A 9352-nucleotide genomic window follows, 5' to 3' on the forward strand; every position below is an offset into this window, starting at 1 on the left:
CAAAAACGGTCACATCTGATCATTATGAGGCGTAAAGAGTCTGCAATTGTGCAATGCTAGGCAAAACATGTGGTACTGGAGATGCAGGGTATCGATCCCCGTACTTCTCGCATGCTAAGCGAGCGCTCTACCATCTGAGCTACATCCCCATGAAATGCAACACTTGAAGTGATTATAGAAAACAATAATAAAATCAGAATGGATCTTCTAGGGCTCATCCGGGAATCGAACCCGGGACCTCTCGCACCCTAAGCGAGAATCATACGACTAGACCAATGAGCCGTGTTCAAAGAGTGTCAAAATGTGTTTCGAGCGTCTATGTCTAAAGTGAATTGCTTGTCTTTTGAGTTATGCGATTGGGTTCACTTTGTAGCTGTGACGAAAAAGATTGGCCGTCACCCGGACTATTCTTGTTTGATTTACATTTTGAATGTGCCGAAATAGCTCAGTTGGGAGAGCGTTAGACTGAAGATCTAAAGGTCCCTGGTTCGATCCCGGGTTTCGGCAGGAATCTTCGTTCAAAATCCCATATGGTCTAGTGGCTAGGATACCTGGCTTTCACCCAGGAGGCTCGGGTTCGATTCCCGGTATGGGAACGGAGAGATACGTTTTATTCAGGAATTCTATTGTTTCAATTCTTTTCGTTTATTTGCGGATATTTCCGGTGTTACAGTAACAAGTTGGAAATCAGCAAAGATAATCCCAATTTGATGTTGGTCCGTGTGGGGTGCGGAAGTTCCTCTGGAGTTGGTCCCGGTAGGGTGGAAGGCAACAGACGGCGTGGCAGTTTTCGTACCTGCCATCTAGTAGTATTTGGGAGAGTCAAAATCAGTATTTCGAAAAAGATTGCATTATTGGAAAAGATCAAAGCGTCGGTATCGATGATTTCCCGTAATGTCCCAGGCAAAAACGGTCACATCTGATCATTATGAGGCGTAAAGAGTCTGCAATTGTGCAATGCTAGGCAAAACATGTGGTACTGGAGATGCAGGGTATCGATCCCCGTACTTCTCGCATGCTAAGCGAGCGCTCTACCATCTGAGCTACATCCCCATGAAATGCAACACTTGAAGTGATTATAGACAACAATAATAAAATCAGAATGGATCTTCTAGGGCTCATCCGGGAATCGAACCCGGGACCTCTCGCACCCTAAGCGAGAATCATACGACTAGACCAATGAGCCGTGTTCAAAGAGTGTCAAAATGTGTTTCGAGCGTCTATGTCTAAAGTGAATTGCTTGTCTTTTGAGCTATGCGATTGGGTTCACTTTGTAGCTGTGACGAAAAAGATTGGCCGTCACCCGGACTATTCTTGTTTGATTTACATTTTGAATGTGCCGAAATAGCTCAGTTGGGAGAGCGTTAGACTGAAGATCTAAAGGTCCCTGGTTCGATCCCGGGTTTCGGCAGGAATCTTCGTTCAAAATCCCATATGGTCTAGTGGCTAGGATACCTGGCTTTCACCCAGGAGGCTCGGGTTCGATTCCCGGTATGGGAACGGAGAGATACGTTTTATTCAGGAATTCTATTGTTTCAATTCTTTTCGTTTATTTGCGGATATTTCCGGTGTTACAGTAACAAGTTGGAAATCAGCAAAGATAATCCCAATTTGATGTTGGTCCGTGTGGGGTGCGGAAGTTCCTCTGGAGTTGGTCCCGGTAGGGTGGAAGGCAACAGACGGCGTGGCAGTTTTCGTACCTGCCATCTAGTAGTATTTGGGAGAGTCAAAATCAGTATTTCGAAAAAGATTGCATTATTGGAAAAGATCAAAGCGTCGGTATCGATGATTTCCCGTAATGTCCCAGGCAAAAACGGTCACATCTGATCATTATGAGGCGTAAAGAGTCTGCAATTGTGCAATGCTAGGCAAAACATGTGGTACTGGAGATGCAGGGTATCGATCCCCGTACTTCTCGCATGCTAAGCGAGCGCTCTACCATCTGAGCTACATCCCCATGAAATGCAACACTTGAAGTGATTATAGACAACAATAATAAAATCAGAATGGATCTTCTAGGGCTCATCCGGGAATCGAACCCGGGACCTCTCGCACCCTCGCACCTCCCCCCCCCCCAAGCGAGAATCATACGACTAGACCAATGAGCCGTGTTCAAAGAGTGTCAAAATGTGTTTCGAGCGTCTATGTCTAAAGTGAATTGCTTGTCTTTTGAGTTATGCGATTGGGTTCACTTTGTAGCTGTGACGAAAAAGATTGGCCGTCACCCGGACTATTCTTGTTTGATTTACATTTTGAATGTGCCGAAATAGCTCAGTTGGGAGAGCGTTAGACTGAAGATCTAAAGGTCCCTGGTTCGATCCCGGGTTTCGGCAGGAATCTTCGTTCAAAATCCCATATGGTCTAGTGGCTAGGATACCTGGCTTTCACCCAGGAGGCTCGGGTTCGATTCCCGGTATGGGAACGGAGAGATACGTTTTATTCAGGAATTCTATTGTTTCAATTCTTTTCGTTTATTTGCGGATATTTCCGGTGTTACAGTAACAAGTTGGAAATCAGCAAAGATAATCCCAATTTGATGTTGGTCCGTGTGGGGTGCGGAAGTTCCTCTGGAGTTGGTCCCGGTAGGGTGGAAGGCAACAGACGGCGTGGCAGTTTTCGTACCTGCCATCTAGTAGTATTTGGGAGAGTCAAAATCAGTATTTCGAAAAAGATTGCATTATTGGAAAAGATCAAAGCGTCGGTATCGATGATTTCCCGTAATGTCCCAGGCAAAAACGGTCACATCTGATCATTATGAGGCGTAAAGAGTCTGCAATTGTGCAATGCTAGGCAAAACATGTGGTACTGGAGATGCAGGGTATCGATCCCCGTACTTCTCGCATGCTAAGCGAGCGCTCTACCATCTGAGCTACATCCCCATGAAATGCAACACTTGAAGTGATTATAGACAACAATAATAAAATCAGAATGGATCTTCTAGGGCTCATCCGGGAATCGAACCCGGGACCTCTCGCACCCTAAGCGAGAATCATACGACTAGACCAATGAGCCGTGTTCAAAGAGTGTCAAAATGTGTTTCGAGCGTCTATGTCTAAAGTGAATTGCTTGTCTTTTGAGTTATGCGATTGGGTTCACTTTGTAGCTGTGACGAAAAAGATTGGCCGTCACCCGGACTATTCTTGTTTGATTTACATTTTGAATGTGCCGAAATAGCTCAGTTGGGAGAGCGTTAGACTGAAGATCTAAAGGTCCCTGGTTCTATCCCGTGTTTCGGCAGGAATCTTCGTTCAAAATCCCATATGGTCTAGTGGCTAGGATACCTGGCTTTCACCCAGGAGGCTTGGGTTCGATTCCCGGTATGGGAACGGAGAGATACGTTTTATTCAGGAATTCTATTGTTTCAATTCTTTTCGTTTATTTGCGGATATTTCCGGTGTTACAGTAACAAGTTGGAAATCAGCAAAGATAATCCCAATTTGATGTTGGTCCGTGTGGGGTGCGGAAGTTCCTCTGGAGTTGGTCCCGGTAGGGTGGAAGGCAACAGACGGCGTGGCAGTTTTCGTACCTGCCATCTAGTAGTATTTGGGAGAGTCAAAATCAGTATTTCGAAAAAGATTGCATTATTGGAAAAGATCAAAGCGTCGGTATCGATGATTTCCCGTAATGTCCCAGGCAAAAACGGTCACATCTGATCATTATGAGGCGTAAAGAGTCTGCAATTGTGCAATGCTAGGCAAAACATGTGGTACTGGAGATGCAGGGTATCGATCCCCGTACTTCTCGCATGCTAAGCGAGCGCTCTACCATCTGAGCTACATCCCCATGAAATGCAACACTTGAAGTGATTATAGACAACAATAATAAAATCAGAATGGATCTTCTAGGGCTCATCCGGGAATCGAACCCGGGACCTCTCGCACCCTAAGCGAGAATCATACGACTAGACCAATGAGCCGTGTTCAAAGAGTGTCAAAATGTGTTTCGAGCGTCTATGTCTAAAGTGAATTGCTTGTCTTTTGAGTTATGCGATTGGGTTCACTTTGTAGCTGTGACGAAAAAGATTGGCCGTCACCCGGACTATTCTTGTTTGATTTACATTTTGAATGTGCCGAAATAGCTCAGTTGGGAGAGCGTTAGACTGAAGATCTAAAGGTCCCTGGTTCGATCCCGGGTTTCGGCAGGAATCTTCGTTCAAAATCCCATATGGTCTAGTGGCTAGGATACCTGGCTTTCACCCAGGAGGCTCGGGTTCGATTCCCGGTATGGGAACGGAGAGATACGTTTTATTCAGGAATTCTATTGTTTCAATTCTTTTCGTTTATTTGCGGATATTTCCGGTGTTACAGTAACAAGTTGGAAATCAGCAAAGATAATCCCAATTTGATGTTGGTCCGTGTGGGGTGCGGAAGTTCCTCTGGAGTTGGTCCCGGTAGGGTGGAAGGCAACAGACGGCGTGGCAGTTTTCGTACCTGCCATCTAGTAGTATTTGGGAGAGTCAAAATCAGTATTTCGAAAAAGATTGCATTATTGGAAAAGATCAAAGCGTCGGTATCGATGATTTCCCGTAATGTCCCAGGCAAAAACGGTCACATCTGATCATTATGAGGCGTAAAGAGTCTGCAATTGTGCAATGCTAGGCAAAACATGTGGTACTGGAGATGCAGGGTATCGATCCCCGTACTTCTCGCATGCTAAGCGAGCGCTCTACCATCTGAGCTACATCCCCATGAAATGCAACACTTGAAGTGATTATAGACAACAATAATAAAATCAGAATGGATCTTCTAGGGCTCATCCGGGAATCGAACCCGGGACCTCTCGCACCCTAAGCGAGAATCATACGACTAGACCAATGAGCCGTGTTCAAAGAGTGTCAAAATGTGTTTCGAGCGTCTATGTCTAAAGTGAATTGCTTGTCTTTTGAGTTATGCGATTGGGTTCACTTTGTAGCTGTGACGAAAAAGATTGGCCGTCACCCGGACTATTCTTGTTTGATTTACATTTTGAATGTGCCGAAATAGCTCAGTTGGGAGAGCGTTAGACTGAAGATCTAAAGGTCCCTGGTTCGATCCCGGGTTTCGGCAGGAATCTTCGTTCAAAATCCCATATGGTCTAGTGGCTAGGATACCTGGCTTTCACCCAGGAGGCTCGGGTTCGATTCCCGGTATGGGAACGGAGAGATACGTTTTATTCAGGAATTCTATTGTTTCAATTCTTTTCGTTTATTTGCGGATATTTCCGGTGTTACAGTAACAAGTTGGAAATCAGCAAAGATAATCCCAATTTGATGTTGGTCCGTGTGGGGTGCGGAAGTTCCTCTGGAGTTGGTCCCGGTAGGGTGGAAGGCAACAGACGGCGTGGCAGTTTTCGTACCTGCCATCTAGTAGTATTTGGGAGAGTCAAAATCAGTATTTCGAAAAAGATTGCATTATTGGAAAAGATCAAAGCGTCGGTATCGATGATTTCCCGTAATGTCCCAGGCAAAAACGGTCACATCTGATCATTATGAGGCGTAAAGAGTCTGCAATTGTGCAATGCTAGGCAAAACATGTGGTACTGGAGATGCAGGGTATCGATCCCCGTACTTCTCGCATGCTAAGCGAGCGCTCTACCATCTGAGCTACATCCCCATGAAATGCAACACTTGAAGTGATTATAGACAACAATAATAAAATCAGAATGGATCTTCTAGGGCTCATCCGGAAATCGAACCCGGGACCTCTCGCACCCTAAGCGAGAATCATACGACTAGACCAATGAGCCGTGTTCAAAGAGTGTCAAAATGTGTTTCGAGCGTCTATGTCTAAAGTGAATTGCTTGTCTTTTGAGTTATGCGATTGGGTTCACTTTGTAGCTGTGACGAAAAAGATTGGCCGTCACCCGGACTATTCTTGTTTGATTTACATTTTGAATGTGCCGAAATAGCTCAGTTGGGAGAGCGTTAGACTGAAGATCTAAAGGTCCCTGGTTCGATCCCGGGTTTCGGCAGGAATCTTCGTTCAAAATCCCATATGGTCTAGTGGCTAGGATACCTGGCTTTCACCCAGGAGGCTCGGGTTCGATTCCCGGTATGGGAACGGAGAGATACGTTTTATTCAGGAATTCTATTGTTTCAATTCTTTTCGTTTATTTGCGGATATTTCCGGTGTTACAGTAACAAGTTGGAAATCAGCAAAGATAATCCCAATTTGATGTTGGTCCGTGTGGGGTGCGGAAGTTCCTCTGGAGTTGGTCCCGGTAGGGTGGAAGGCAACAGACGGCGTGGCAGTTTTCGTACCTGCCATCTAGTAGTATTTGGGAGAGTCAAAATCAGTATTTCGAAAAAGATTGCATTATTGGAAAAGATCAAAGCGTCGGTATCGATGATTTCCCGTAATGTCCCAGGCAAAAACGGTCACATCTGATCATTATGAGGCGTAAAGAGTCTGCAATTGTGCAATGCTAGGCAAAACATGTGGTACTGGAGATGCAGGGTATCGATCCCCGTACTTCTCGCATGCTAAGCGAGCGCTCTACCATCTGAGCTACATCCCCATGAAATGCAACACTTGAAGTGATTATAGACAACAATAATAAAATCAGAATGGATCTTCTAGGGCTCATCCGGGAATCGAACCCGGGACCTCTCGCACCCTAAGCGAGAATCATACGACTAGACCAATGAGCCGTGTTCAAAGAGTGTCAAAATGTGTTTCGAGCGTCTATGTCTAAAGTGAATTGCTTGTCTTTTGAGTTATGCGATTGGGTTCACTTTGTAGCTGTGACGAAAAAGATTGGCCGTCACCCGGACTATTCTTGTTTGATTTACATTTTGAATGTGCCGAAATAGCTCAGTTGGGAGAGCGTTAGACTGAAGATCTAAAGGTCCCTGGTTCGATCCCGGGTTTCGGCAGGAATCTTCGTTCAAAATCCCATATGGTCTAGTGGCTAGGATACCTGGCTTTCACCCAGGAGGCTCGGGTTCGATTACCGGTATGGGAACGGAGAGATACGTTTTATTCAGGAATTCTATTGTTTCAATTCTTTTCGTTTATTTGCGGATATTTCCGGTGTTACAGTAACAAGTTGGAAATCAGCAAAGATAATCCCAATTTGATGTTGGTCCGTGTGGGGTGCGGAAGTTCCTCTGGAGTTGGTCCCGGTAGGGTGGAAGGCAACAGACGGCGTGGCAGTTTTCGTACCTGCCATCTAGTAGTATTTGGGAGAGTCAAAATCAGTATTTCGAAAAAGATTGCATTATTGGAAAAGATCAAAGCGTCGGTATCGATGATTTCCCGTAATGTCCCAGGCAAAAACGGTCACATCTGATCATTATGAGGCGTAAAGAGTCTGCAATTGTGCAATGCTAGGCAAAACATGTGGTACTGGAGATGCAGGGTATCGATCCCCGTACTTCTCGCATGCTAAGCGAGCGCTCTACCATCTGAGCTACATCCCCATGAAATGCAACACTTGAAGTGATTATAGACAACAATAATAAAATCAGAATGGATCTTCTAGGGCTCATCCGGGAATCGAACCCGGGACCTCTCGCACCCTAAGCGAGAATCATACGACTAGACCAATGAGCCGTGTTCAAAGAGTGTCAAAATGTGTTTCGAGCGTCTATGTCTAAAGTGAATTGCTTGTCTTTTGAGTTATGCGATTGGGTTCACTTTGTAGCTGTGACGAAAAAGATTGGCCGTCACCCGGACTATTCTTGTTTGATTTACATTTTGAATGTGCCGAAATAGCTCAGTTGGGAGAGCGTTAGACTGAAGATCTAAAGGTCCCTGGTTCGATCCCGGGTTTCGGCAGGAATCTTCGTTCAAAATCCCATATGGTCTAGTGGCTAGGATACCTGGCTTTCACCCAGGAGGCTCGGGTTCGATTCCCGGTATGGGAACGGAGAGATACGTTTTATTCAGGAATTCTATTGTTTCAATTCTTTTCGTTTATTTGCGGATATTTCCGGTGTTACAGTAACAAGTTGGAAATCAGCAAAGATAATCCCAATTTGATGTTGGTCCGTGTGGGGTGCGGAAGTTCCTCTGGAGTTGGTCCCGGTAGGGTGGAAGGCAACAGACGGCGTGGCAGTTTTCGTACCTGCCATCTAGTAGTATTTGGGAGAGTCAAAATCAGTATTTCGAAAAAGATTGCATTATTGGAAAAGATCAAAGCGTCGGTATCGATGATTTCCCGTAATGTCCCAGGCAAAAACGGTCACATCTGATCATTATGAGGCGTAAAGAGTCTGCAATTGTGCAATGCTAGGCAAAACATGTGGTACTGGAGATGCAGGGTATCGATCCCCGTACTTCTCGCATGCTAAGCGAGCGCTCTACCATCTGAGCTACATCCCCATGAAATGCAACACTTGAAGTGATTATAGACAACAATAATAAAATCAGAATGGATCTTCTAGGGCTCATCCGGGAATCGAACCCGGGACCTCTCGCACCCTAAGCGAGAATCATACGACTAGACCAATGAGCCGTGTTCAAAGAGTGTCAAAATGTGTTTCGAGCGTCTATGTCTAAAGTGAATTGCTTGTCTTTTGAGTTATGCGATTGGGTTCACTTTGTAGCTGTGACGAAAAAGATTGGCCGTCACCCGGACTATTCTTGTTTGATTTACATTTTGAATGTGCCGAAATAGCTCAGTTGGGAGAGCGTTAGACTGAAGATCTAAAGGTCCCTGGTTCGATCCCGGGTTTCGGCAGGAATCTTCGTTCAAAATCCCATATGGTCTAGTGGCTAGGATACCTGGCTTTCACCCAGGAGGCTCGGGTTCGATTCCCGGTATGGGAACGGAGAGATACGTTTTATTCAGGAATTCTATTGTTTCAATTCTTTTCGTTTATTTGCGGATATTTCCGGTGTTACAGTAACAAGTTGGAAATCAGCAAAGATAATCCCAATTTGATGTTGGTCCGTGTGGGGTGCGGAAGTTCCTCTGGAGTTGGTCCCGGTAGGGTGGAAGGCAACAGACGGCGTGGCAGTTTTCGTACCTGCCATCTAGTAGTATTTGGGAGAGTCAAAATCAGTATTTCGAAAAAGATTGCATTATTGGAAAAGATCAAAGCGTCGGTATCGATGATTTCCCGTAATGTCCCAGGCAAAAACGGTCACATCTGATCATTATGAGGCGTAAAGAGTCTGCAATTGTGCAATGCTAGGCAAAACATGTGGTACTGGAGATGCAGGGTATCGATCCCCGTACTTCTCGCATGCTAAGCGAGCGCTCTACCATCTGAGCTACATCCCCATGAAATGCAACACTTGAAGTGATTATAGACAACAATAATAAAATCAGAATGGATCTTCTAGGGCTCATCCGGGAATCGAACCCGGGACCTCTCGCACCCTAAGCGAGAATCATACGACTAGACCAATGAGCCGTGTTCAAAGAG

The 9352-nt window shown here is 45.3% G+C and overlaps 27 non-coding genes across 27 annotated transcripts; 17 read left to right on the forward strand and 10 right to left on the reverse strand.

The window, feature by feature from the left end:
• Positions 1–210: 210 nt before the first annotated feature.
• On the reverse strand, positions 211–282 carry Trnap-agg. Its single transcript has one exon. It is a non-coding gene; the product is annotated as a tRNA-Pro (tRNA).
• Positions 283–434: 152 nt separating this feature from the next.
• On the forward strand, positions 435–507 carry Trnaf-gaa. Its single transcript has one exon. It is a non-coding gene; the product is annotated as a tRNA-Phe (tRNA).
• Positions 508–524: 17 nt separating this feature from the next.
• On the forward strand, positions 525–596 carry Trnae-uuc. The gene has a single exon. It is a non-coding gene; the product is annotated as a tRNA-Glu (tRNA).
• Positions 597–1114: 518 nt separating this feature from the next.
• Positions 1115–1186, reverse strand: Trnap-agg. The gene has a single exon. It is a non-coding gene; the product is annotated as a tRNA-Pro (tRNA).
• Positions 1187–1338: 152 nt separating this feature from the next.
• Positions 1339–1411, forward strand: Trnaf-gaa. The gene has a single exon. It is a non-coding gene; the product is annotated as a tRNA-Phe (tRNA).
• Positions 1412–1428: 17 nt separating this feature from the next.
• On the forward strand, positions 1429–1500 carry Trnae-uuc. The gene has a single exon. It is a non-coding gene; the product is annotated as a tRNA-Glu (tRNA).
• A 518-nt stretch (positions 1501–2018) lies between these two features.
• Trnap-ggg lies at positions 2019–2108 on the reverse strand. The gene is given in 2 exon segments: positions 2019–2054; positions 2073–2108. It is a non-coding gene; the product is annotated as a tRNA-Pro (tRNA).
• Positions 2109–2260: 152 nt separating this feature from the next.
• Trnaf-gaa lies at positions 2261–2333 on the forward strand. Its single transcript has one exon. It is a non-coding gene; the product is annotated as a tRNA-Phe (tRNA).
• Positions 2334–2350: 17 nt separating this feature from the next.
• On the forward strand, positions 2351–2422 carry Trnae-uuc. The gene has a single exon. It is a non-coding gene; the product is annotated as a tRNA-Glu (tRNA).
• Positions 2423–2940: 518 nt separating this feature from the next.
• Positions 2941–3012, reverse strand: Trnap-agg. Its single transcript has one exon. It is a non-coding gene; the product is annotated as a tRNA-Pro (tRNA).
• Positions 3013–3844: 832 nt separating this feature from the next.
• Trnap-agg lies at positions 3845–3916 on the reverse strand. Its single transcript has one exon. It is a non-coding gene; the product is annotated as a tRNA-Pro (tRNA).
• Positions 3917–4068: 152 nt separating this feature from the next.
• Positions 4069–4141, forward strand: Trnaf-gaa. Its single transcript has one exon. It is a non-coding gene; the product is annotated as a tRNA-Phe (tRNA).
• A 17-nt stretch (positions 4142–4158) lies between these two features.
• On the forward strand, positions 4159–4230 carry Trnae-uuc. The gene has a single exon. It is a non-coding gene; the product is annotated as a tRNA-Glu (tRNA).
• A 518-nt stretch (positions 4231–4748) lies between these two features.
• Trnap-agg lies at positions 4749–4820 on the reverse strand. The gene has a single exon. It is a non-coding gene; the product is annotated as a tRNA-Pro (tRNA).
• A 152-nt stretch (positions 4821–4972) lies between these two features.
• Positions 4973–5045, forward strand: Trnaf-gaa. Its single transcript has one exon. It is a non-coding gene; the product is annotated as a tRNA-Phe (tRNA).
• Positions 5046–5062: 17 nt separating this feature from the next.
• Positions 5063–5134, forward strand: Trnae-uuc. Its single transcript has one exon. It is a non-coding gene; the product is annotated as a tRNA-Glu (tRNA).
• A 742-nt stretch (positions 5135–5876) lies between these two features.
• Positions 5877–5949, forward strand: Trnaf-gaa. The gene has a single exon. It is a non-coding gene; the product is annotated as a tRNA-Phe (tRNA).
• Positions 5950–5966: 17 nt separating this feature from the next.
• Positions 5967–6038, forward strand: Trnae-uuc. The gene has a single exon. It is a non-coding gene; the product is annotated as a tRNA-Glu (tRNA).
• Positions 6039–6556: 518 nt separating this feature from the next.
• Trnap-agg lies at positions 6557–6628 on the reverse strand. The gene has a single exon. It is a non-coding gene; the product is annotated as a tRNA-Pro (tRNA).
• A 152-nt stretch (positions 6629–6780) lies between these two features.
• On the forward strand, positions 6781–6853 carry Trnaf-gaa. Its single transcript has one exon. It is a non-coding gene; the product is annotated as a tRNA-Phe (tRNA).
• A 607-nt stretch (positions 6854–7460) lies between these two features.
• Positions 7461–7532, reverse strand: Trnap-agg. Its single transcript has one exon. It is a non-coding gene; the product is annotated as a tRNA-Pro (tRNA).
• Positions 7533–7684: 152 nt separating this feature from the next.
• Trnaf-gaa lies at positions 7685–7757 on the forward strand. Its single transcript has one exon. It is a non-coding gene; the product is annotated as a tRNA-Phe (tRNA).
• Positions 7758–7774: 17 nt separating this feature from the next.
• Trnae-uuc lies at positions 7775–7846 on the forward strand. Its single transcript has one exon. It is a non-coding gene; the product is annotated as a tRNA-Glu (tRNA).
• Positions 7847–8364: 518 nt separating this feature from the next.
• Positions 8365–8436, reverse strand: Trnap-agg. Its single transcript has one exon. It is a non-coding gene; the product is annotated as a tRNA-Pro (tRNA).
• Positions 8437–8588: 152 nt separating this feature from the next.
• Trnaf-gaa lies at positions 8589–8661 on the forward strand. The gene has a single exon. It is a non-coding gene; the product is annotated as a tRNA-Phe (tRNA).
• Positions 8662–8678: 17 nt separating this feature from the next.
• Positions 8679–8750, forward strand: Trnae-uuc. Its single transcript has one exon. It is a non-coding gene; the product is annotated as a tRNA-Glu (tRNA).
• Positions 8751–9268: 518 nt separating this feature from the next.
• On the reverse strand, positions 9269–9340 carry Trnap-agg. The gene has a single exon. It is a non-coding gene; the product is annotated as a tRNA-Pro (tRNA).
• Between the last annotated feature and the right edge of the window lie 12 nt (positions 9341–9352).

This window comes from Daphnia pulicaria, chromosome 7, assembly GCF_021234035.1.
Source record: "Daphnia pulicaria isolate SC F1-1A chromosome 7, SC_F0-13Bv2, whole genome shotgun sequence".
In the NCBI taxonomy this organism is placed as follows: Eukaryota; Metazoa; Arthropoda; class Branchiopoda; order Diplostraca; family Daphniidae; genus Daphnia; species Daphnia pulicaria.